The sequence below is a fragment of the Podarcis bocagei genome (genome assembly GCF_964188305.1).
Source record: "Podarcis bocagei genome assembly, chromosome: 16".
Lineage (NCBI taxonomy): Eukaryota > Metazoa > Chordata > Lepidosauria > Squamata > Lacertidae > Podarcis > Podarcis bocagei.
In genome coordinates, this window is record NC_138142.1 from 10,557,722 (window position 1) to 10,577,160 (window position 19,439).

At 44.2% G+C, this 19,439-nt stretch overlaps 1 long non-coding RNA gene across 1 annotated transcript in view; it reads left to right on the plus strand.

Annotated features, from left to right (window-relative positions):
• Positions 1-16,894, plus strand: part of LOC308576088 — a 30,796-nt gene extending 13,902 nt beyond the window's left edge. The window contains exons 2-3 of the long non-coding RNA XR_014003074.1: positions 10,366-10,521; positions 16,704-16,894. This is a non-coding gene — a long non-coding RNA (uncharacterized lncRNA). The remainder of the gene's footprint in view (positions 1-10,365; positions 10,522-16,703) is intronic.
• The last annotated feature ends 2,545 nt before the right edge of the window (positions 16,895-19,439 follow it).

Below are 19,439 nucleotides of genomic sequence, written 5' to 3' on the forward strand. Positions count from 1 at the left end.
TGACTGAGGAATCATAGAATTGTAGAGTTGGAAGGAACCCCTAGAGTCATCTAGTCCAACCTCTTGCAATGCAGGAATCTTTCGCTCAACATAGGGTTCGAACCCATGGCCCTGGTATTAAGTGTCTCATGCTCTGCCAACTGAGTTATCCCAACTCCTAATCTGCCACTCTAGCCACAACACATACTGTCTCTGCTTCTTGCTGCTAAAGGAAATGGGGATCTGAAAACAATATTTACCTTGGGAAAGCTTAATGCCATGCAGCTGATTACAATAAATGTCTTATTCAGTGGAGGGGGGTAACAGAGACACCAGTATTATGGACCACGATGCTAAGATAATTGGAAGGAAATAGATTTAGCACTAGCTCAATCCTCTTTAACATAATTTAATTGCCATTAATTGCATGCAACAGCACTGTAAATTGATACATGATCAGTGAACAAACAGCACTGATTCTGTTTGCTTCTTGAGTAAGAGTGTTTGATGGCACTAAAGCAGTTCCCATAACATAGATGGGAGAGATCAAATATCCACGCAGGATAATGTGGCCTGTTTTCCCCACCCCGCCCCATAGGGCCCACTCTCACATCAGATTTCAGCATTGGGAGATATTGGAGGAGCTCAAAACAATTTGCAAATAATCAATATAGATATGGAGTTCAGTAAGCAAGCCGTAATGGACATGCTCTTCTTCTGAAAATGGGCAGATGATATTCTTGCATTTCCCCAGGTTTGTCCACATAGCTGCCAGGGATGGATGCAACATCACATCAACATCTGGAAGATGTATCTTCATACCAGGCCCCTGGCCCCTGAGGTCAGTTGCTAGCCCATTACTTCTTGACAAAGTACTTCTTTAAATACCTCGGAGTTATGTGATGGAATTTGTTCCTGCAAGATGCCATGATTACGGCTGTGCATTGGATTTATCCGAAACCCAAACAGACCAGGGAGTGGATGGACTTAATGGTTGTTGTGGTCGCTGCCATGTCCAAAGTCCTGCCTATCACACACACTGGCCAGGACAAAAGGGCAGGCAGATTACTGTGTTAGCCTGAAAAGGTCCTGGCACCATCATGAGATGGCAATGGGACCAGCTGGGGATCCAGCAGATCCCAGGCTGTTTCAAGCCCCTCCTTGCCTGTGGAAGACACTGTTTGGTGGTTTTATGCAAGCTGTCACTCACAAAGATCCTGCCAGTAGCACTTCTGGCTGAATGTTGAGCTGGTGGAATGGAAAGTTCTGTGGTGACAGAGTGATACCTCTGTCCAGTCTAGCCCACCCATCCTAGTATGGCTCAAAGGTATTATTATTTGTTAAGCATTTATTTCCCACCTTTTCCTCCAAGCTGCTCAAGGCAGTATACATAGTTCTCCCCCTCCTCATTTAATCCCCACATCCACCCTGCAAGGTAGGTTAGGCTGGGAGGCAGTGATTGGCCCAGGGTCACCCAGTGAGCTTCATGGCCAGGTGGGGATTTGAACTCTGCTCTCCCTAGTCCTACTCTGACACTCTAACCACTGCACCACACTGGCTCACACTTGGATTGCAGCCAAGGAAGAAACCCTTTAACCCAGGGGTGGTGAACCAGCCACATCCCAATTGGCTCTAGTAAGTTATTTATGATGCTCTTTTCACAAGTATGAAAAATCTCCAGACAAAAGCCTTGTGGCACCCCATTACTCTTGTTTTTCAGGGTAGCAACTCACTTGATTAGAAAAGGGAACAAACCTTCCAGGACTGGGTGGAAATGAAGAATGCAGGAGGAAAACCAAACCAAAGAAAAAAAGAATTTTTTGTTTCTATATATACACACATGCATACGTAGCAGGCAGGGGATGGCAACAACTTGGAAGTAGAAAATTATGTCAAGCAGATCCAACAGACAGGAGCACAGAGAGCAACAACTACAATGGTCTACCAATATTTTATTGCAATGCAAGCCATTAAGAAAATCTATAATATCTAAATGAGGTTTCTTCCCTGTCCCCAGAGTTCCTGGTCCACCACCATATCCTGACCCATAAAGATATGGGTAAATATTTCATTCATGAGGCTCACATTTTGCAAAAGAGGAATAATCAGAGTTGCACTGGTGAACTGATGAATTGGTTTGGCGGCTATTCTCCCAGTGATTGATTGGGATTGTAGAGACACCAGAAGCTGCCTGATACTGAGTTGGACTAATAGTCCATCTAGCTCAATGCTGTCTGCACTGACTAGCAGAGGCTCTCCAAGGTGTCAGGCAGGGAACCCGCTCAGCCCTACCTGGGGATGCCAAAGATTGTAACTGTTGGGAAACGGTGTGCGTGCTGCAGCTACTCACACAGAGGCAATTAAGGTTTGTCAGACAGCCAAAAGGTCACGTGAAGGAGTAAGTCTGCCTGGTGTTAACAGAGGCATGGAGGCAGCTCCCTGATTGGTCAAGCTCTCTCAAGGGAGTGATAATTAATGGCCTACTAACTGGAATGTGTTAGTTCAGAGGTTCAGAGTTCTGTGTGTCAGTGTACGAGTTGTGAGTCGTGTATTAGGGACGCGGGTGGCGCTGTGGGTAAAACCTCAGTGCCTAGGACTTGCTGATCGCAAGGTTGGCAGGTTCGAATCCCCGCGGTGGGGTGAGCTCCCGTCGTTCGGTCACAGCTCCTGCCCACCTAGCATTTCGAAAGCACACCTAAGTGCAAGTAGATAAATAGGTGCCGCTTTATAGCGGGAAGGTAAACGGCGTTTCCGTGTGCTGTGCTGGTGCTGGCTCACCAGCTGCAGCTTCGTCACACTGGCCACGTGACCCGGAAGTGTCTTCGGACTGCGCCAGCTCACAGCCTCTTGAGCGAGATGAGCGCGCAACCCTAGAGTCGGACACGACTGGCCCGTACGGGCAGGGGTACCTTTACCTTTTAACTGGAATGTGTTAGTTCAGAGGTTCAGATCTCTGTGTGTCAGTGTACGAGTTGTGAGTCGTGTATGAGAGAGCTAGCTAAAGATCCGTGTTCTGTTCCTGTAAATAGTCCACTGTATATAATAAACACCTAACTACAAGTTCCTAGTTCCTGCTTCGTCTATCTTGTCTGCAGCCAAGTCGCCAATTGATTCTGTGGATTCTGCGTTTACTCTGCTAGGTCTGGCTAAGGTTCTGCAACTAGTCAGAAAGTTGTGAAACACCAGATAGGTTTGGCCAATAGTAACTGCATGAAGCTGCTCTGCCACTGAGCTATAGCCCTGACCCTAAGTGCAGGAACACAAGAAGCCACCTGATACTGAACCAGACCATTAGTTCATCTAGCTCAGTGTTGTCTATAATGTCTGGCAGTGGCTTTCCAGCACTTCAGAAAAGAAGTCTTTCTGAAGAGATGCCAGGGATTGAATCAGGAACCTTTTGCATGCAAGGAAGACGCTGTAGCACTGAGCTGCAGTCTTTCCCCAGGTTTTCCCTTCTAGATGCTGTGGAGGAGTGCAGATTCACATTTAAGCCTTCCTTCCTTCTGTGAAACATTTTGGGTTCATATGCAGCCACCCATTAGGAGCTGAGTAGGAATTTTGGGGTGGGTTTCTTAGAAGAGGCTTTCCATGCCGAGTAGAATTTAGCTGGATACAACCCTTACTTTGTATGGATCTTGAGCTCCATGGAGGAAGGCCAGACTGTCAGTGATATAAACTAATAAAAGCTAAAGTTTAACCATCTCCTACTGAAACAGCTATGGGTTTGCGTGATCTGCTTGCAAGGGGAAGCTCTCCAGAAGGTCAAGCTATCAAAATTTATTAAAATTTGAAAAGCTGTTGAGACATTCTGCTTGGTTCTAGTGGCACAGTTTAATGTAAACTTCTCCCGTCAAAGGAGCTACGGGCTTGCATGTTCTGCCGGCATGCTGTAGCTGTTGAGCACTCGAACTATGAAAAAATGATTATCATTTGCAAATCAGTGGAGGTTTTGCTAGGTACTTGCTTGGTTCTAGCAGCTGAGGTTTCATAGCAAGACATGTTTTAAGTGCTTCCAGAGAAGCAGTCGGGTACAATCCCTTAAACTCTACTTTTTAGAGTAGACTTTTTTAGTGACTGGGGGTGGCCGCCGGGACTACATAACACTGGTTCTGAGAGATCTGCATTGGCTCCCAGTATGTTCAAAGTGTTGGTGCTGACCTTTAAAGCCGTAAACGGCCTCGGTCCTGTATACCTGAAAGAGCGTCTCCACCCCCATCATTCAGCCTGAGATCCAGTGCCAAGGGCCTTCTGGCGGTTCCCTCATTGCGAGAAGTGAGGTTACAGGGAACCAGGCAGAGGGCCTTCTCGGTAGTGGCGCCCGCCCTGTGGAACGCCCTCCCTTCAGATGTGAAGGAAATAAGCAGCTATCTTCTCTTTAAAAGACATCTGAGGGCAGCCCTGTTTAAGGAAGTTTTTAATATTTAATGCTGTGTTGTTTTTAACACTTGATTGAAAGCCGCCCAGAGTGGCTGGGGAAACTCAGCCAGATAGGCGGGGTATATTATTATTATTATTATTATTATTATTATTATTATTATTATTATTATTATCATCATCATCATCATCATCATCATCATTATTATTATTATTATTATTATTATTATTATTATTATTATCTTGTCTGGCTTCTCAATAGGTTGCAAGGGGTGGCTATCTAATTATGTGTTGTTTTGTTGTTGTTTTGTTCTTGTGTTCCTTCAAGGAGCTCAAAGTGGCATGCACAGTTCTCCTCCTAACCATTTAAATTTCCAAAACAACCCTGTGAGCCAGTGCCTGACCCAGCACTACCCAGTGAGCTTCATGGCCATGTGGGGATTTGAACACTGGCCTCCCAGGTCCTAGCCCAGGGGTCTGCAACCTTTAAGACAAAAAGAGCCACTTGGACCCATTTCCGAAGAAAAACAACAACCTGGGAGCCGCAAAACCATTGTGACATTTAAAGCATGCGCGCCGCTGCCCTCTGATCTGACAGCAGGCAGGAAGGTGACGTTGGGATGGTGCGTGACTAACGCACGCACCGCCCCCATGCGACATCACAGCCAGTACAGCGCCCGCCACAGTGGAGAGTGTCGGGGCGCACAATGCGCCTCCTCCCCTCGCTAGTATCCGCCCCGGAGCCGCGGCAAAGGTGTAAAAGAGCCGCATGCGGCTCCGGAGCCGCAGGTTGCAGACCCCTGTCCTAGCCTGACACCACACTTTACTGTCTCCCCATGGCAGCCATTTTGTGTTATGTCAACTACCTCCCATTAGCAGCTATTTTGTGACTGGCACCCCCGGCCACCTCTTAAAATTACAAATGTGCTCACTGGTCAAAAAAGTTTGGTCACCTCTGGCCTGTGACATCTATTCCATTGACTTCAGCTATTGCTACCACACCTGTATTTACAAAGGCAACAAGTTCCAAGCTTTGTTCTCCCTGCTCACCTTTATATTGATGAGCAAGCACCAGAAATAGCAAAAGAACAGCTTTGCTTTTAGAAACTTGAATGTGTGCGTGCGTACGTGTGTTGCTCATTCCCAGGCAAATATTGTCTCTTGCTACTCACAGAGTTGCAACTGAGCAGCTGGTCCAACTCCCTTGATGAAAAAAACAACACAACCCAGCTTTCAAAGACTAATACAGTTAGGCAACCAAAGGGCTCCAAACACCCTTTTGCCTGGGGGAAAAAAACATCTATTGATTGCAGCACATTTGAATTTTAGATTGCCAAATGCCTCCATTTTTCAAGTAGTTCCTGTTTGATGTTCAAGGTCAGGAAAGTCAATTGAAACTTAATTCTCTTCTTCATTGATTTATAGCAGCGCTGACTTTAAGTACCTGATTCAGGATGGATTCAATTGTTTAGCACTGAAAACAAATGGAGAGAGCTATTTTTCTGAGGGTTTTGCCTTGAATAATGGCTCAATGTGTTTTATCATATTACACTGCCATATTTTAATAGAAAGTATTATTCACTCTTGTTTCCTCCCCTGGCATGCTCATATGTTACCAGAAAGCATGACTTCTTAGCAAGACAAAAAAGGTGAAAGGGCTTAGCCTTAAAGCTGTCCATGTTCCTGTGCTCAGTTAATAACTACAATTTCCTATTGCCAGCACATTGTCACTATCAAAAGCCTAGCATTAAATGTTCCATTTCTGCGCAGCTTGCAGCAGAAATGCCCAAACTGAGAAATTTTGGGATGTTGTTGGAATAGTTATTGTTATTGATTAATGTAAATAACACTTGATGTCAAAACAGGCTTCTACATAGATGGCAAGTATAAAAACCAGTAACACAAACATTTGGATGTAAAAATCCACAATTAAAATGCACAACTAAGACACACGACAGAATAATTTCATTGAAATGCTGAAATGCAAATTCTGTAATTAAAATATGCCATAAAACAATCCATTGAAACAGATATCACCAAAATTCCTATTTCAATTCCTGGAGTTTTGAATTTGGGGGGTCCCTCAAATAAAAGATAAGCATGTTGTCCTCCGCCGCCAAAAATATATATATTATCTGACTTGGATTAAAATCTAAGCTAGAGAAGAATTCCACTCCTTCCTGCTCCCATCCTGCCCACCCCACTCTCTCAGACTTATCCAGCCTACTCTGAAGCTCCCACTGACATCCCTCACAGTCTTCAAGTGGCTAGTACAATGTTAACAACCACTGAGAAAGCTACATTGCCAAAGATCAGATTAAGGAAATTGGGGCCCTAGTGTAGTTCCTCTGAAAATGGATCCCCTTCCATACAAAAGGCATTTTTTTAAAAAAAGCTCATTGAATTAAACTTTATTATTTTATTGTATAAAACAAGGCATGCAGTGGGCAAAAAGACAGCAAGTGAGCAGAGACAAGAGAGTCCCTTGCAGACATACTGCAAACCCTGGTGTAATTCCCCATCACAGCAGTCATTTTGTGGCTACAGCACATTCTCAAAATTCTAAATGTGCCCACTGGCCTTGACAGTTGGTGGCCTAGAATCATAGAGTTGGAAGAGACCACAAGGGCCATCAAGTCCAACCCCCTGCCAAGCAGGAAACACCATCAGAGCACTCCTGACATATGGTTGTCAAGCCTCTGCTTAAAGACCTCCAAAGTAGGAGACTCCACCACACTCCTTGGCAGCAAATTCCACTGTCGAACAGCTCTTACTGTCAGGAAGTTCTTCCTAATGTTTAGGTGGAATCTTCTTTCTTGTAGTTTGGATCCATTGCTCCGTGTCCGCTTCTCTGGAGCAGCAGAAAACAACTTTTCTCCCTCCTCTATATGACATCCTTTTATCTATTTGAACATGGCTATCATATCACCCCTTAACCTCCTCTTCTCCAGGCTAAACATGCCCAGCTCCCTTAGCCGTTCCTCATAAGGCATCGTTTCCAGGCCTCTGGCATGTAGAATGACTATCTGAAGGCCACCGAGCTAAAACCTTCTGAATCACAAGCCATCAGCACAACTTATAGTAATGAACTGTTTCCCTAAGTTAGCTTTGCTCTGTATACAAAAAAATAATAATATCTATAAACATTGTATTCTCACAGCATTTTAGCCAGTGCTATTTTTCTAGAAAAGGAAGCTCAGAAATCACCAGGAACACCTCCCTTGTTCTCTTATAATGGCAATGGCACCCACCTGAGAGGTGCCAGAACTGAGTTCCAGTGAGTTCAGGCTGAAAAAACACACCCTGGTTTTAACCTTTTCATGTCAAAGCTACAAGGTCTGTTCTCTTGAGCAGAAAAGCAAGCAGGTTTGAAGACAATTGTTTAGGCAAAAGAGCCAGAACCGTTATTTAAGGCAGGGCTGGATGATACTGAGCAGATGGAACAATAGTCAGACTGAGAATAAAGGGAGATTCAATAAGAAATTCCCTGGCAATTTTAGTCCCAGATCTTATCATTTTTGCATGGAGAATTTCCTCGCCAGCTGCAAAAGCCGGTCCAGGACTGTTAAGAGGCAGAAAGTATTCACAGCACTGATCAGTTAACAGCCTGCCCTGAAGTTTTCTATGGGTCCCAAGGAAGGATGCACATAGTTCCTACCTCAGAAAATGTTGATCATCTTATCAAAACTTCTGGCTGCCCTTCAAAGACATGTGACAATGTCCCTGAGCACCTTGAAATTTTGCTTGTGGTAGGCATACCACATCCAGGACTCATCCAGCTCCGAGGGCCTTCTGGCGGTTCCCTCACTGTGAGAAGTAAGGTTACAGGGAACCAGGCAGAGGGCCTTCTTGATAGTGGCGCCTGCCCTGTGGGGGCCCTCCCATCAGATGTCAAGGAAATAAACAACAATCTGACTTCTAGAAGGCATCTGAAGACACCACTGTTTAGGGAAGTTTTTAATGTCTGATGTTTCATTGTGTTTTTAATATTTTGTTGGAAGCCACCCAGAGTGGCTGGGGAAACCCAGCCAGATGGGCGGGGTATTATTAATAATAATAGTAATGATGATAATAATAATAATAATAATAATAATAATAATAATAATAATAATAATAATAAACTATATTAAAATGTCATCTCCAGCAACTGACAGTGTAAATCCCCTCCAGAATGCTAATGACATCCCTGTCTATAAGTTCAATTCCATTCATTTAGATGTAAATAGAGGCAATGGTTTCTTGTTCCATTACCGGTGCTGATTTACTTGGTATGGTGAAGGGACACTGTGCTTATTAAGCCCTAAATGAATAGTCAACAGGCTATACTTTTTAAAAACTTCATTGCTATCTAACTCTAATTTCTGCATTCCCCCGCTTTACATCCATGTGAACTCAAGATTAAACTCTAAATATCTGATGAAGTGGGCTCTGACCCATGTAAATTTATGACTTAACAAATGAGTTACTTTTAAGGCACCACAAGGCTCTTCCCTGTTATCCCTGCCTATAAAGTGGGGCCCTCATATTAGTCAACAAATCATTATTTCCCCTGCTGCCAGACTCCCGTCCCCAAACACCACAACAGTAGATCTTCCTTAAGAGAAAGGAAGAGATATTTATTTGGCCTAACAGCAGTACAGTGGTACCTCAGATTACAGATGCTTCAGGTTACAGACACTTCAGGTTACAAACTCCACTAACCCAGAAATAGTACCTTGGGTTAAGAACTTTGCTTCAGGATGAAAACAGAAATTGTGCTGCAACAGCGCAGCAGCAGTGGGAGGCCCCATTAGCTAAAGTGGGTACCTCAGGTTAAGAACAGTTTCAGGTTAAGAACGGACCTCCAGAACGAATTAAGTTCTTAACCCAAGGTACAGTGATACCTTGGGTTACATACACTTCAGGTTACATACGTTTCAGGTTACAGACTCTGCTAACCCAGAAATAGTACCTTGGGTTAAGAACTTTGCTTGAGGATGAGAACAGAAATCGTGCTCTGGCGGCGCAGCAGCAGCAGGAGGCCCCATTAGTTAAAGTGATGCTTCAGGTTAAGAACAGTTTCAGGTTAAGAACAGACCTCTGGAATGAATTAAGTTCGTAACCAGAGGTACCACTGTACCACTGTACAGGGCACAGCAGCAAGCAGAAGATCCAGAAGTCAAGATTCCAAAGTACAAGAGCAAGGCAAAGGGGTCACACCTGGACCGATTTTATGAAGTCACCCAACAGCTGACACACCCCTCCCACCAAGCTCTTCAAGGTGAGCAAGGTCATGGGACTCTCTCACCCTATCAATCTGCTGCATGTGCACATGCACACTCAGTCAAGGTGGATGTGTTCTGATCCCAACTATGGAGGTGGCACCTGTTTCTCGGTGGCAAGGTTGTGTTTGGTGCCTTGCCACCAGCTTCATGGCAGCTGCCTCCTGTTCAGCCCCTCCATCTGGCTGGTCATAGTCCTCCCAACTCCCCGATGAGGCTGTATGCTCCACTGGAGGGGCAGAGTAGAGAGCTTCTCCTTCTCTGACATCTCCGCCAGCCTTGGGTTCCAGCCTTCCAGACCCCCATCTGCTGCTGCTGCTGCTTCCTCCTGGTCAGTTTGGGGCTGCCATACCATGCCAGATTCTGATGGAGTTGACGGGCTGATGACACCTGCTTTGGTAAACTACACTTTTGCCTGTGATCCCATCCCTTTCAGCTGCTAGACAGCCTTTTTATTTGCAGGCTAACAAAACATATCAGTCTTATGAACTGTTTCCATCCTCCCTGCTTTGTGTTTTCTAATAAGTTGTCAGGGATGATCAGCCTGACGCACCGGAATGCTTGTTCTTCACCACGCCAATTCCCTTTTGAGAACGGCTTTGATCCAGGTAAAATGTTGAAGGCTCTGCCTCGTATATTTCAAAAGCTGTTTGCCTTTGTGTTTGGTTACTTTCCCCAAGTAGCTGTCCAAACGTATATTTCAGAACACCGAAAGGGTAAGGAAGTAATCTGTCTGGTTTATAACACACAGGGCATTCATTCTTTACATCCACATTTGCTGGTGATCACTTCGATGCCACTATTTTGAAAGATAGAGCAGCTTTCTTCAGGTTGCTGAAACCGACAGCCAGAAGTATTCTAAAGAGAATTGGAATTTGGCAATTTGTAGATAACACGTAACCCACAGGTAAGCCCACAGGTAAGAGGGTCTTTGGTTCTTTCAAATTCTATCATTCTTTTATTTATTCATTTTCAATGTCCATAGGGGTGTTATTAATCAAAACATCTGCAGTTTGGTTGCAATAAAGTGGCATTTCAATGAAACAAGGACCACATTTGGCACTAGGCCTAAAGTCTCCCACCCCTGAGTGTGTGTGTGTGTGTGTGCACGCAGAAAGAAAGAAAGGAAGGAAGGAAGGAAGGAAGGAAGGAAGGAAGGAAGGAAGGAAGGAAGGAAGGAAAAGTTGACTAGTTTGGTGAAGTATTTAAGATCATCAGGAAAACCAAATTACACATTGTACTGTGAAAATGTCCGTTGCATATAAGAGAAATCCCACCAATATCCTTTTTCAGGGTCCTCCAAACCTTTGGCAACATATGATTTATGAGAGTGGTTCCCTCCCCACAGCTAATGCTAAACTTCACATTTTTTTTACCAAAGCAAAAGTCATAAATACTGTAAAGTTTTCCATTTTGGGAAAACTGATGTTTGGGCAGTCACCAGCATCTATGTCAAGAGTTCCTGAGATCTGAAACCTTTCAACTGTTCATCCCATAGGTTTAGTAAACAAAGCTCCAGTGCAGTTGTGCCATTACAATGGCGCTCTGGCCTGCTGACAGTATGGTGTAGCTGAGACTCCAAGGTACATACGCCTGCAGATTGGCTGGAGGTAAGAGCTCAAGAGCTGTCATGTTGAGGCTCTCATCCATGGTCAGGAAACCACTGGGCAAGCCAAGCTTGGAAGAGAGGGTGCTCGTGATGTGCTATTATTCAGAGACATGAACGGATATATGCCACCATCCCTACATGACTTGTGACATGCCCTCTGTGTTGCTGATTGACTCAATTTAGCTTTAACAGAAATATTTTAAACCAAACCATTGAATGAATACCAAGTGTTCCATATTGCTTTTGAAGATGTGATAAAGGTTCAACCTTGGATGGTTTTGATTGCTCAGTCCTATAGCCTTGCAGACCCTGTCCTCTTTCTTCAGTGCAGGGACAGGAAACTTGTGACCCTCCAAATTTTATTGGACTGATGCTCCCGTCAATTCTGACTGCTGGCCATGCTGGCTGAGGTTAATGGGGGTTGGAGTCTAGAATCTGTGGTAGTTACAGGGTATACTCAGGGCTGGATATAGGTTTGATGAGGCCCTAAGCTACTGAAGGTAATGGGGCCCTTTATATGTCCAGCTATCCTTTGTCAACAACAAATTGTTGCTGTTTTTTGGGTTGAATATATGCTATATGGTAATTTATGGGCCTAATAGGTATCTAGAGCCATTTGCCACTGTTGTTGTATGTAGGTTTTATTTGTTTTTTATCTTATATTTTGGAAATGTACATCCAGGTGTTTTTTTTCCTTTAAATTTTTTGGGGGCCCCAAAAGAGTGGGGCCCTAAGCTATAGCTTATTTAGCTTATACGTAAATCCGGCACTGGTTATACTTTACAGAGATGTGCAGAAGTTGCCCCAAATCATTTGACCCTTTTAAATAGTCTTCTTTCCCCGCTAGAAAAATCACTCATGCAACACTTGCCTTTAAAGTTTAAAAATAACATATGGCTTTTACTTGCTGTACTTGCTCTTGTAGATTGAATGTACAAGAGAAGTTGGTGATACTTATGTTACTGGAACATATTTACATGAATTTATGTCTGAGACTGGCTAATATTTACAGACTAGCTCTGAGGCAGGCAGCAGCATAGTACAGCACACTTACTGCTCTTGCAGTTAAAACACACGCAACAATTGATAACTGAATTGACTGCAAAAAAACAAAACCCTGCATTAGTATGTGACATCACAAGATTCTATGCTACAGCATTAACCCTTTGCATAGTATTTTGGATGCACCATTCCCACAGAATCATCACAGATTTCCTATAACTGCTGCATGTACCACTAACACAGATGTGTAGAAAAGACATGAAGGCATGGAAAGAACAGAGAGCTGCAACCAAGTGCATGCATAGCTGAACACAATTCAGTGGAAGAATCCTGATACATCCAGGCAGATATTTGGGTATGGAGAAGTGTCCCTTTTGTTGACTCCAAGTTCCAGTGTTAGGAAAGTGGGCAAATAAATGACTAATTGCTATACAGGGTACCTTGGTTTGCAACCATTTTGGATTACAACCGTTTTGGATTACAACCACGCCAAACCCGGAAGTGTGTGTCCCTTTTTTTGGATTACAACCCTTTTTTTTGAGGTCCCATTGACAAAAGCGCACCTTGGGTAACAACCTGTTTTGGTTTACAACCGGACCTCCGGAATGGATTATGGTTGTAAACCAAGGTACAGGCATTCACTGAACAGTCAGAAACTTCTGGGTGCAGCTATCCCACGTGGTGAAGAACTGAACTGCAGGCGACAGCTGGTTAGTGATGTACCTTTAGTCCACAGATTGGCTCTGCCCACCAAGACTAGCCATTGTCTCCTCCTGGACAGAAAGGAGTGTAAGAGACCTTGCTGTTCCACTTGAGCCTCAGTTCATGATCAGCTGCTCCTGATGTTCCATACATGTTAAACCTGGACCTGTGTCATGTGAAATACTGGCTTATGAGAGCATCACTATGTACTGCCATTGCTGTGCTAATTCCCCCCAAGTCACTGCCTAATTCAAAAAGCATATGAATTAGCTTAATTGCAAAATGGTGCCGATGAATACACGACTCAAAAACCCTCCCCCCAGTGCATATCATTGTTATTCCATGCACCCACAAGTTCTCTGCTTGTGACCATTTCCTTGAGGGCTGTCCGTGCTGGAATAATTGATGACAATATTTATCATAATAATAAGGTTGAGGAGATGGAGCATCAGTCGCTTGGTAAATTTATTTGCCACTGCCCAGGAATGAATGCTTGATTGAAAGTTCTTTCTAAATATCAACTGACGCAGAGCTGGCTACTGGTCATCAAACACAGAGACATAATTGGAGAAAGAAGTGGAGGCAAAAGGTTTATTAAATCAACACTTCCCTTGATTAGAGCCAGTGATTACATAGAGTCAGGGACACACTCCTGGGATGCTAAAAACATTTCTCTACCTTTTTTTTTTGTTTAGTCCATTATTTAGAAGGTCTCCGACTATACTGTATTGTTTCATATACACAAGCCAACTAGATTGTTGGTTGACTGGCATTTGGATAATATCCTCTACCACACCGGCCTTCAACTAGTGGGTTGGGACCTACTAATGGGCTGTGGCCGGATCCAAAGTGGGTCAGAACAAGAGCATTGCCACAATGCAAATATATAGTACATATTAACAAATGGGTCCTACAACACATGTTTGGGTTAAAAGGGTCTCCTGGGTCTGAAAAGGTTTAAGTTACCTGCTCTACTGCACATGAAGGTAGCAGAGTAGTTACTGCAGGAGGCGGGGCCAGGTCATGTGACGCAACATCTCTGTCCTCCAACAGTTGGGCATGACCATGAGACTCAGGTTTCAGAGGGCTGCCACTATTCCCCCTTAGCATCTGCCACCCAAAGCAATGGCCTTTCTCTGCCTAATGCTAGGGCCGGCCCTGATATTTAGCATTTGTTTCCAGGAGGCATTTCAGACACCATTCTGTAGACCACACAAGCAGCCTTGCTTCTCGTTTGGCACTAACAGTGCAAACCTACTCAGAAGTGTGCCTTACTGGGTCCTACTCTCAGGCAAGTGTATACATTCTTTTCTATACAGTGGTGCCTCGCAAGACGAAAATAATCCGTCCCGCGAGTCTCTTCGTCTAGCAGTTTTTTCGTCTTGCGAAGCAACCTTATTAGTGGCTTAGCGGATTAGCGCTATTAGCGGTTTAGAGGCTATTAAAGGCTTAGCGGCTTAGTAGCTAAAAGGCTATTAGTGGCTTAGTGGCTTAGGAAAAGGGGGGGAAAGCGGAAAAAAAATCGGAACACTCGCAAGACGTTTTCGTCTTGCGAAGCAAGCCCATAGGGAAATTCGTCTTGCGAAGCAGCTCAAAAACGGAAAACCCTTTCGTCTAGCAGGTTTTCCGTCTTGTGAGGCATTCGTCTTGCGGGGCACCACTGTACACATAAAATGTATCATGTAACTAGAATTTACAAATATGGCTCATAAATCTGGAAATAAACATGGGATGGAAAGGTGCAGTTTGGATGTTGAGTGCCTAGGCTGGGTACTTGAGCCTCATCAAATTTTTGTACTGATAGGGGTACACAGGCTCTGTGTACCTTTGAATGGATGTGTGGATACACACAGGTAATCCATATTCCACCCCCACCCCACTCCCCAAAAGACAGATTATTCAGTTGTGTATATCAGGCAAATTGTACAAATGCACATTTTCTCCAGTTGGGCATCTGTTATACGCTTGTCATCATTTTGCACAATCTATTCTGGAATTGCTGGACTTGGGGAGGAGCAAGGAATTTTTCAGGATACTGAAGCTCCATATCAAAATTTACATCCTATTCAGTATTGCATACACCTTTTCCAGCATCTTTCTTTCTCTCATATTAACAGTCATAAGGACTAGAATCTTATACTCTCATGATCCTCAGATTTTAAGGAGTTTGCCAATAGAAAATTACCGGTATATGAATAATGAACTCTGACCAAAATGACTCCATCACTGGACATTCCCACAATGACCGCTCCCCACATAAAACGGGGGGCGCCCTGTGCGTGGACGCGCGCAGCCCCTGGATCTGGAGTGGCTCCATCAGGATAGGCTTGGCTTTGCCTTCCCTCAGGTGGGATACCTGGAGGTCTCTGCCTACCCCAGTCAGTTGTCCAATCCCACCTGGGGGAAGGGTTGCCAAGGAGACCAGGCCAGGTAGGGGAGGGATTACCTGCCCACACAATAGAGGGAAGATCTTACCTGGGAATCCTCACTTGGCTCCAGAGCTTCTCCCACCCTACCCACCCTCAGTTAATGTCTTATTTGCAGGTTAACTTTTCTTCACAGGTTTTGCAGGTTAACTTTTCTTCACAGGTATGCGGGCGCTGCTACGTTAAGGTCGCTGTTAAAGGGCCGGAAAGGAATTCCCCTGCATTGGCAGGTTTCGCCTTTCCCGTAGCAAAACGTTACAACTTTGGCGGTATCAGGCCTTGGGCGGAATCCTTTAGTCTATCTTCCTCTTTGCAGCATCGATACCAGGGTTCCCCATTAAAGGGGTTTCTGAAGGGAGGCTTTGACAGTACGCCGAAAGGTTGTCATTGTTCTCTCCTGTGGCGGCAGCGTAACAATGGCAGCTATCTCTGCTTGAACATATGTTCTCCAGAGCCGGCCCATCCCCCCCACACACACTGGATAACCCTGATGCTCCCCAGGTCCCCAGCTGGGGACTGGGGAGGGAGAACGCCCAGTGCCTAAGCCAAGGTCTACCCACATTTGAAATTTAATAAAGTTGTGGCCAATTTAATCCCATAGCACGTTGTCTTGAGTCGTTATTCCACATGACGGGGAGGGGGGGGGACCGCTCGGGATCTGGGGACTCCGCCTGTCCACGCAATATGTTTCTCGGTGAGGCATTTCCAGCAATACATCTCCAGCATTTCTCTGCGTTAGACAGTGCCTTCCTGTAAATAAGTTGTGGGTTTAGCCCTAGTCACAGATTCAGATGTTTTCTAAGGCAAAAGAGAGTAAGTGATGGTTGAGTGGTCTGGGCCTTACTCAAACAATGAGAATGCAGGAGAACAACACAAAGGAGGTTCTGGAAACTGGTTTCAGGATTCCAGTTCATAAATCTTAATTTTGAATTGCTCATTCCCATGCCAGGAGAATGCATTCAAACTTTAGGTACCATCTGCACATTTCCAAAGAGATCGTAGAAACTCACTTCTAGAATCATTATCTTTTCAGAATTAACTTTCTCAGTTAAACTAAGTATAACCTTGAAAAACTGCCAGTATCTAGTATCTACTACCTGTCAAACACATCCAACACCTTACCAGGTTACAACATTTGAGGCTTTTTTTTATAACACTTTTTATTGAGTTTTAGCTGTACAGCAAATATAAAACAAACAATCGATCAATATAAGATAATAGAACAGAGCTTTGAGTGAAGTTACAAAGAATACAGAAAAATGGAAGACCGGGTCTATTCAGGTAAGTATAATGACGAATAATGTTTTGACATCTTGGATTAATCAGTTTGTTTCTTTGCTTGTCTTACAGAACACTTGGGCCCACCAAGATAGAAAACCACCTAGGAGGCACAAAGACAATAAAACAAAGGACAAGGACAAGCATTTCAAATCAGCTAAATCTATTTGAAAGCCACAGGTGGAGAATGATCATGTTCCTGGGTGTTCACATAGGTTACAAAATCATATTGGATTGAAATAAAGTTATCATTTTTACTTTGATCTCTTGTGACTTTCAGTTTGTGTACCAATGTTTCTAACAGTGCAATATCCCACATCTCTGCAGGCCAGTAGTCTACAGTGGCACCTGTCATGTCTCTCAAAAATTCCACAGTGGTAGGTCTAGCAGCATTGAGTACATATCCCATTAATTCTCTATTATATGAAATAGACTCATCTTCCATAAAGAGGTTGAGAAGTGCTAGTTATGTGGAGGGTTTGTGTGAGTAACGTATTTTTCGCTCTATAGGACACACCCGACCATAGGACACACTTTGTTTTAGAGGGGGAGGAAAAAAAAAAGATCTCTCCCTCTCTGCACAGTGCCCCTTCAGCGAAGTGGCAAGAGAACGAAGCCTCTCCCATTTCTCCTCCCGCTTTGCTGAAGGGGCGCTGTGCAGAGAGGGAAAGCTGTGCAACGCCTCTCCAGCGAAGCCAAGCCAGGAGAGCAAGAGGGATCGGTGCACACCGACTCCTCTCGTTCTCCAAGCTTCAGCAAAAGCAACGCGAAGCCTCTGGAGTGCGGCGGGAGCGCTTCCACTGAGCTTCAGACGCTTCGCGTTGTTATCGCTGAAGCCATGGAGTGTGCATTCGCTCCATAAGATGCACACACATTTCCCCTTAATTTTTGGAGGGGAAAAGTGTGTCTTCTAGAGCGAAAAATACAGTGTTTAATAATATTAACCAACTGGAATATTACACTGTCTTCCAAAAGACTTGGACTCCTGGGCATGCCCACCACATGTGTAAATATGTGCCCAATGCTTGGCACCCCCTCCAACACCTCGGCTCATGTACAACAATTTACGTGGAGCAACAAAAAGTGAGTATGAGGGGAACATGTACAAAAATATATAAAGTGTGGGAAAAGAGGGTAAGACAGAAGTTTTCTTCCTCCCTCATAACAACTGGACCCAGGTTTATCCTCTGAAGCCGAAGAGTGGAAGTGTGCAAAGAGACAAAAGGAAACACTTCTTCACACTGGGCGCAATTAAATGATTGCATTTCCTTCCACAATATGTGGAATCGCGGACAAGGGGATTAGATATTAGACATTCATGGAGGATAAGGCTTTCAGTGGTTACTAATCACAATGTCCATGTGCTATCTCCAGTATTAAAGACAGTATACCTCTGAATGCCAGCCACTGAGGAACATGAGTGAGAGCGAACTTTTGCACCTTAAAGAACTAACTTAGAACTAACTAAGAACTAACTTAGTTGGTCTTTAAGGTGCTACTGGAAGGAATTTTTTTATTTTGACTATGGCAGACCAACACGGCTACCTATCTGTAACTTTTGCTTGTTTTTGTTTAGTCGTTTAGTCGTGTCCGACTCTTCGTGACCCCATGGACCAGAGCACGCCAGGCACTTCTGTCTTCCACTGCCTCCCGCAGTTTGGTCAGACTCATGCTGGTAGCTTCGAGAACACTGTTCAACCATCTCGTCCTCTGTCGTCCCCTTCTCCTTGTGCCCTCCATCTTTCCCAACATCAGGGTCTTTTCCAAGGAGTCTTCTCTTCTCATGATGTGGCCAAAGTATTGGAGCCTCAGCTTCAGGATCTGTCCTTCCAGTGAGCACTCAGGGCTGATTTCCTTCAGAATGGAGTGGTTTGATCTTCTTGCAGTGCTAGTGGGTGATAAATAGGCATCTGGTTGGCTACTGCAAGGACAGAATGCAGGACTCAATGGGCCTGGGAGAGGTCTTCATTGTTGTCCAAATTTCTCCTAATATTCACCATTTTTATATAGCTTTATCAAATACATTCCGCATTGTATGCTATTTCCAGTAATATATGCCTTTTCATACACACTTCACAATAGATGACTTGGCTGTAGAATTGTGCTGCAAAACTCAGAGGAGTGTGAATTTTGATTCACATATCATTTCCGGAAGTGCAGATAAAGCAGATTCACTTTTAAATGTGAACTGAGGCCGGTTCCTCCCTCTCTCCAAGTTAGGATGGAGGTCCGAGTATGTTGATGCTTGCAACAAAATCTAAATCACATGACATAAGCATTTAAGTAGAGGATGAGGGGGAAGAACCCTTTGCTTATGGCAGAGTTTCTGACTTCATCAGTTTGCTGAGCTCAGGAACTGAGTCAACAGTAATTAGCTCTCTGTCCCAAGCAGCCTGAGAGATGAGCAACAGAAAATATGCGCCGGCAAAAATTTTGAGGTAAGCAACTGCTGTGCATTTAATGAATAGCTCTGTCACATTTTTCATTTACTGCCCCCTCTCAGCCATTAAGGAGCATACTTGCAGCTGGTTGCAGAATACCACTTGAGTGATACATCTCCTTCTTTTAGATACTGGGAGCCATGGATCAGTGGCAGAACGTGTGCTTTGCATGAAGAAGGTCTCGGGTTCAAGGTAGGGCTGTGAAAGAATCCTTGTCTCAAACAAAGAAGACAAAATAATACCGGTTGATCAATGGAGAGCCCCCTCTCCAGTCCGATTTGCCATTCTTCTGGATTAATTTCCAGATTTGTAATGCAGAAAACAGAATTAATTATCCATATGACTGCCAAACAGAGTATGTGGAATA